Raw genomic sequence first — 7,155 nt, 5'->3', positions numbered from 1 at the left:
GTTAACTAAATTGTTCGAAATTGTCCTATTATTCTGAACGATTAACCTTTCCTTATTGACCTACGACCAGTAAAGTTAAGAAGTTTGACGTAATAGTTAACATGGACTGGCTAACTCGACATGAAGCTGAAATCAATTATGAAAAGAAGATGATTAGAAGCTCTCCTTCGGACGATGAAGCGATTAGATACAGAGAAAAGTGTACGGTATTATGTTACCACTCTAATCTCATTTGGAGATGTTATAGTATTTACGACAAGAAGACGTGGTGTATTTAACAAACGCGTTTGCCAAAGTATTTAAAAGAAAACATACAGAAGATATCCCGGTGGTACGCGAATTTCCACAAGTTTTCCCAGAAGAACTTCCTGGATTACCGCCAACCCGACATGTCAAATTCGGAATCAATTTAATACCTCAAGCTGGCCATGTTGCTAAAGCATCTTACCGACTTACACCAACTGAAATGCAAGAATTATTGGATAAGGTTTTATACGACCTAGTTAGTCACCATGGGGTGCACCAGTGTTATTTGGGAAATGAAGGACGGAAGTGTTAGGATATGTATTGATTAGGGAGAATTGAATAAAGTGACGATCAAGAGTAGGTACTCACTTCTTCGAAGTGAATGATCTGTTTAATCAACTGCAAGGGGCGATTTATTTTTTAGAAAATTGATTTTAGATATAGTTATCACCAAATGAGAAATCCAAGAGGAGGACGTTGCAACAACAGTGTTTCGGACTCGCTACGGCCATTATGAATTTTAGTTATGCCTTTCGGGCTAACAAATGCGCCGGGCAGCATTCATGGAACTCATGAACCGAGTCTGTAAACTTTATTTTGACAAATTTTTCATAAAATTCATTAATGATATTTTGATATATTCGCAACGTAAAGAAGAGCACGAACGACGGTTAAGGAAAATTGTGGAAGTGTTAAAGCAAGAGGAGTTGTACGCGAAGTTTTCGAAATGTGATTTTGAATAAAGAAGGCATAATTCCTTGGTCATGTTGTAAAGCAACAAGGATTTCACATAGATCCAAATAAGATAGAAACCATTAAAATTGGCAGTCACCCAAGGCGCCATAGGGAATGCGCCAATTTTTAGGACTAGCCGGAGATTATCAGCGGTTTATTGAAGAATTTCTAGCATTACCCAACTCATAATCCTTTTTACAACGCAAATGTACATATTTTATAGATGATAAGAGACCACAGTCTCATATTCAACGAAAGAGGGGTCGAGTTGTTAAGCGATTATAACTGTGACATCCGTTATCACCCCGGCAAGGCTAACGTCGTAGCCGATGCCTTGAGTAGGAAAGATCGGGTTAAGCCATTGCGAGTGCGAGCACTGGGGATGATAGTCCAGTCGAATCTTTCGGACCTGATTCGAGTCGCTCAACGTGAGACGTTGAAAGAGGAACAATTGGAAAAGGAGGAACTTTACGGCAACGAGTAGAATTTCGAACAGCGCGTGGACGAAATTCTCTATTTCAAAGATCGGGTTTGGATCCCGACCCTCCATGACCTTCGTGAAGTAATCATGGACGAAGCGCATAGATCGAAATATTCCATACATCCGGGATCGGATTAGACTATTGATGATACGAATATCTGAAAGGATTTTATTAACGGCCGAGTTTGGAGAAAGATATGGTTACGTATGTTGGTGAATATTTAAGTTGTGCAAGAGGTAAGGTTACATACCGAAAACCCTTGGGAACGCCACAACGACAGAAAATTCGCCAATGATAGTGGGAATAAATTACATTGGATTTCGGGACGCAAATTCCCAAGATATATCAAAGGCATGATGACAATTGGGTAATCGCGGATCGATTAACCAATCCTCGCATTTCATTCCAATCTATGACGATTACCACAATGAATTCTCGCCCAAACTCCTGATGGTGAAATGGTATCTCGTCGTGGAGTACCATTTTCAATGATCTCATATCGAAATAATCAACCTACTTTCATTATTGGAAGGCGGGGAAGGAAGCATCGAGAGCTTGAAGCTTTCTATGGGTGAAGTAATTATCACCAATTTGTAAATTGAAAATGGGCGTCAATCAAGCCATAAGATTTGAATTGATTCGAGAAACAACCAATCGGATTTATAATATTTAAGATGAGTTGAAAGCATCGCGAGATTGGCAAAGGATTTATGCCAACATTCATAGGAAACCATTGTCATTGGAAAGAGGTGACAAGGCATTTTTAAGGCATCACCTTAGAGAGGTGATATGAGGTTTGCCAAAACCGAAAATAGCTCCTTAATATATTGGGCCTCATGAGACTATCTCCATGATTGATCACTTAGTTTATTGATTAAAGTATTCCAGGGGCTAAGTACTATACATGATGTTTTGCCATGTATACGGATTGAAAAGTACCTAAGCGATGAGGCAACGAAAGTACTAGTAATTGAGGTACTCATAGAAGTCAAACTTGATATCATAAATAATTCCGTAGAGATAGTAGACGGGAAAATTAAACAGTTTGGGCACACCAAGCTTTATTGATTAAGATTAAGTGGAATTCACAGCGAGGACCAGATTATACCTGGAAACGCGAGGGTGTATTCTGAAGGAAAAACCCCCACCTTTTACTCGGAAAGGGATAGTGAGCGTGTAAAATTTCGAGGACGAAATTTCTTAACGGGGGGAGAATGTAACGATTCCGACGAAACCCGGTATACCCTAACCGGTAGACAATAGTTACGTCATACTTAATGTCTGGTACATGAATTACCATAGTAATTATACGAGAATACATGGTTCACTGTATTGATTGTACGTAAATATATAATTCATCGTATTGAATATGCGATTAATCGATCGATAGTTATGGAAACCCGAACGAATCGAGGGTTCAATTATAGACGAGATATATGATATTTAGTGATGTTTACGAAGTATTAAAGCTTCGGGATAAGTGAATTAAGGCACAGAAAAAGAATTTCGATTTAATGGTACGTCGGTACATTAAACGAAACCTTTAATACCAAACCAAGCAAGAGACAATCGATCAAGCCGAAAAAGATGCGAAATTGTTAATAATATGATGTTTTAAGTTAACGAAAGTCATGGTTTGAGTTTTTAAAGTTCTTAAGTCGGTTTTATATAAATTTCATTTTTAGCTGAAAAACGACCGTTTTAGCCTCGTTTTAACCCGAATTAAACATTTAACCGAAAACGAACTGAACCAGATTATCCAAAACATTATCCGGATTACGAGAATCCAAACATGTGGCCTAAAATGAAGAGGTGGGTCCCACCCCACCCCTCCAAGAGACCGATCGGACCACCACCCCCACAAACCCACTTCATTTTTCTTTTTCACACAAACTCATCCAACAATCTCCAATCCTCTCAAGATCATGATCCAAAACCGAGAGTTTTTAGCAAGAAAACAAGGTAAATAAGCGAGTTAATCACGTTTCCATCTTCGTTTCTTGAGTTTATTTGCAAGAAAATGAGGTTTCAAAGATGAAAACCGATTCTTGCATGATCAAGTGATGTATACGGGTTATACAAGGGATCTTGGTCCAAGAAAGGAGTTAAACGAATCAAAAACGAATTTTTACGGTTAAATCTTTGTTTTTGAATCATAACCGAAACTATAATGTAAGAGGCTTGATCGTGAGTGTAACTTGCTTGGTATTGTGGTATGTTGGTTGTAGGTTTTGTGTTTAGTGGCAGATAAGGCGGAAAGACGAGTTTGTAGCTCGTAGTGGCGGAAAACGAAAGGTATATTCGGTTATGTTCGGTTTTGAGAAACTTGGACAGATTGTTGATGCTTTAGAGTTAGGTCATGAAATTTTAGAGGGATTTTCTACACATGAAAATAAGAGTTCTGTGAATTTTTGGTAATTTTTAAACAAAGGATGAATATTTGGTGAATTTAATGCTCGGTTTTGTCCAAAAATGGTGAAAAATAGTTAAATATCATGAAAAATTCTGGAAAATTGCAGATAAGCTTTTTATATCATGTATTAGTCACACACAAAATTTGAGGTCAGTTGGAGAAGTCTAAGTAGGCTTTTCGGTTAAACGAGTTCTAGGGATTCTAGCTCGGTTTTAGTGAAAATGGCATCTAAAATGGGATTTTGGTTCTGGAAAAAAATTACAGGGGACTATGTGGATGCCAGGGGACATCTAGGAAAGATTTGGGATTTTTCTAAGATCGTTTGGTATTTACGACATATTTAGTGTTTAAATGGTGTTTAAAAATAGATAAATAAATTTTAAATATAGAAATTAATTGTGGAAATATTTTTACAAAATTCCCCACTGTTAAAAAGTGATTTGTGCAAAATTTCAAGATCCGAGAGTAAACGGATAAGTATTTGTGCTAATTATCAAACTTTTAAAGTTAAAACGCGTAAACCGGTGAAGTTCGCTTAAGCGAGCTGACTGGTGTATAAAAACCTTAAAAATGGACTATTTTCATATAATTGAGTTAAACAAGTAAAAATGAATCATCCGAAAATAATTCGGATGATTTGGGTATTTTTAACCGATTTAACAGTTTCCGGTACGCCAAAGACGGAAACGGGTCCCGAGGTCAATCGGGGCGTCTAAACCGAGTACTAATTTCACCACTTTAATTAAATTATCAGTCAACAACGATTTTCAGGTCGTGTGTGACCAAACTCATTTTGAAACATAAAATTTGATAACCGTGCTAGGCACGCAAAACGGGGAAAAACAAGCTATTAGAAGATTTGACTGTTGAACTCTAAACGACATCACAATCTGAGTCCGGAAAAGTGTTTCTGGGTTAACCTTGCCCCCAGAACGGGTACAGTGCTGGGTTAACAGTGTCCCCAGATGTACTGGTTGATACGATTAAAGTTATATTAATATTGAGTGTATAGTAATGATCGTAGGGATCATATTACAGATTGAACGCATGGATTTGCGTGGATTTATATATATCGTTTATTGTACGGGAATCGTACGGAAATGTACTAAGATGGTAATTGTCTGAGTTGTTAATATTGTAAGGTCCCGCAACAGTGTTCTGGGTTAACAGTGTCCCCAGATGTCATTGGAAGTGTTCTGGGTTAACAGTGTCCCCAGAGGTTATTGGAAGTGTTATGGGTTAACAGTGTCCCCAGAGGTTATTGGGAGTGTTCTGGGTTAACAGTGTCCCCAGAGGTTATTGGGAGTGTTCTGGGTTAACAGAGGTTTCACTTGTGGGCTCAGCATAATTACATCGATAATATTATATTTTGATAATGATACATCATGGTTTACTAAAATTGTGAAACTCACCAACTATTCGTAGTTGACCTGTTTTCTCACATGCTTTTCAGGTACAATTTAGATGAAGTGATTGCTTACGTGCTAAGTGCTTAATGTGTGTAAGATTTGTGTGCGGGATGTTAAAATACATTATAACAGATAGAATTATGAATCGTATTGTATGATGTGTGTATCACCTAGACGGTAATGAAAGATGAGATAATGTAATTTAGAAGTATATTAATGCATTCAGTTTTCTTTATAAACAATGTGGTTGATATCAGAGGTGTCTGTCGCATCCCGTTTACGTTTCCGCTGCGGTTGCGGGGTGTTACACTTTATCAGACTTTGCCCGACAAACTCTTACGAGCAACCTTGTTCTTCAATGATCCCTTCAACTCATTGCTAGGAAATAGCTTATTAGCAAAGTGTGCTCGGTAGCACTTGTACCCTACTTGAGTTGAACCCTGCCCGATGATACTTAGAGATATTTCATTACACATCAAGCTTACTCCGACCACTAGTGTTATTAATGAATACCATGCTCGGTCTCCCAATTACTTGGTTTCATGAGCTTGAGCTTGGTTAGCCAAGAGCCTACTCTGAAGTAAACCTTACTCGGCTAAGAAGAACAAACTTGCTAGATAAAGTGATACCTGCCTGGGTATGTACTAACTAGTGAACCTTGCTCGGTTATACATTAATTTGGCGAACCCTGCCCGGATATCCACAAAAGAAGAATTCTAGAAGATAACCTTGCCCGGTGGACAAAATATCATGCCCGGCTTAGTAAAACCCTGCTCGGATGTCTTAGGTGTGCCCGGTTCCATACATGGTGATTTCCAAGGAGGTTGAGAAGATTCCAATCTTCCGTATACTTCTCTTAGGTCAAATCTGTGACTCAACAATCTCCCACTAGATTGGAACACCTCAGCTGTCCCAAAACATCTCTATGGTTACATACACTTTGTCAAAATACATATTCAAATTAAAATCAAAATACATATTCATTACAAAATCAAATAATTACATAATCAAAAGCTGTCGGTAGACATTACAAAACAAAGCCTAATCTAAAGATCATTGTCTTCTTCTTGCATTGTAGTTGGCTTGTTTCGATTCACAATGACTGTTCCTGCCCTTTGCCTGAAAATATCAAGGATTTGGTAATGAGTGTGACTTTCTGGAATGATCAAATCCCTAATATCTCTCAAATCTTCATAGTGCAAATAGGTCAGGTCTTCATCTCTTCTAATTATACCCAAAATTATTCCATCATAGTTTCGAAGAATACAATGGCCTGTATTCTCTTTGTATTCAATTTCTGAGATTATGCCATTCTTCTGCACAGTATAATTAGGGCGTGTCATTATTCTTTCCATTCTTATGCAGGTTTTCATATTTGACAGAGGGTTCTTGTCCTTGACTTTCAGCTGGTAGTTTAGTTTTGCACTTGCTATCTTTTTCAGTTTAGCAGCTTTCCTTGTCTTCACTTGATGTGTCATCCTCTAGCTTTTCTTTTCTATTGAAAATGTGAAACCCTTGTCAGCTTCATCTTTCAAGAATTGGGAGAGTTCATTTTGCTGTCGACCTGCCATCTTGCTTGTATCATGATAATCATAAAGATCAAGTTTGGCCATTTTCTCCAACTGTTCTTGGGTGAACTCACCAACATCATCTCTCATGATGATGTCTCTTAATTGTTTGCTTTCCGTTACCACTTTTAGAGACTGAGAGACTGAGTCAAAGTAGAGTCTTCTTGGTAGATCCACATTTGATTATGGATTTGTCATTCTTTGAGTTCCAGTTCTACTTGACTCTCCTCTTTGTGTTGTTGGTTGTTGCAATGATGTAGATGGCCTTGTTGGACTAGACATCACGGGTTGGTTGGGCCTTG

This window comes from Bidens hawaiensis, unplaced genomic scaffold, assembly GCF_021521415.1.
Source record: "Bidens hawaiensis isolate Kalapana, Puna unplaced genomic scaffold, B.hawaiensis_p1.1 tig00012943_1, whole genome shotgun sequence".
Classification (NCBI taxonomy): domain Eukaryota; kingdom Viridiplantae; phylum Streptophyta; class Magnoliopsida; order Asterales; family Asteraceae; genus Bidens; species Bidens hawaiensis.
Note: the sequence above shows the minus strand (reverse complement) of the source record.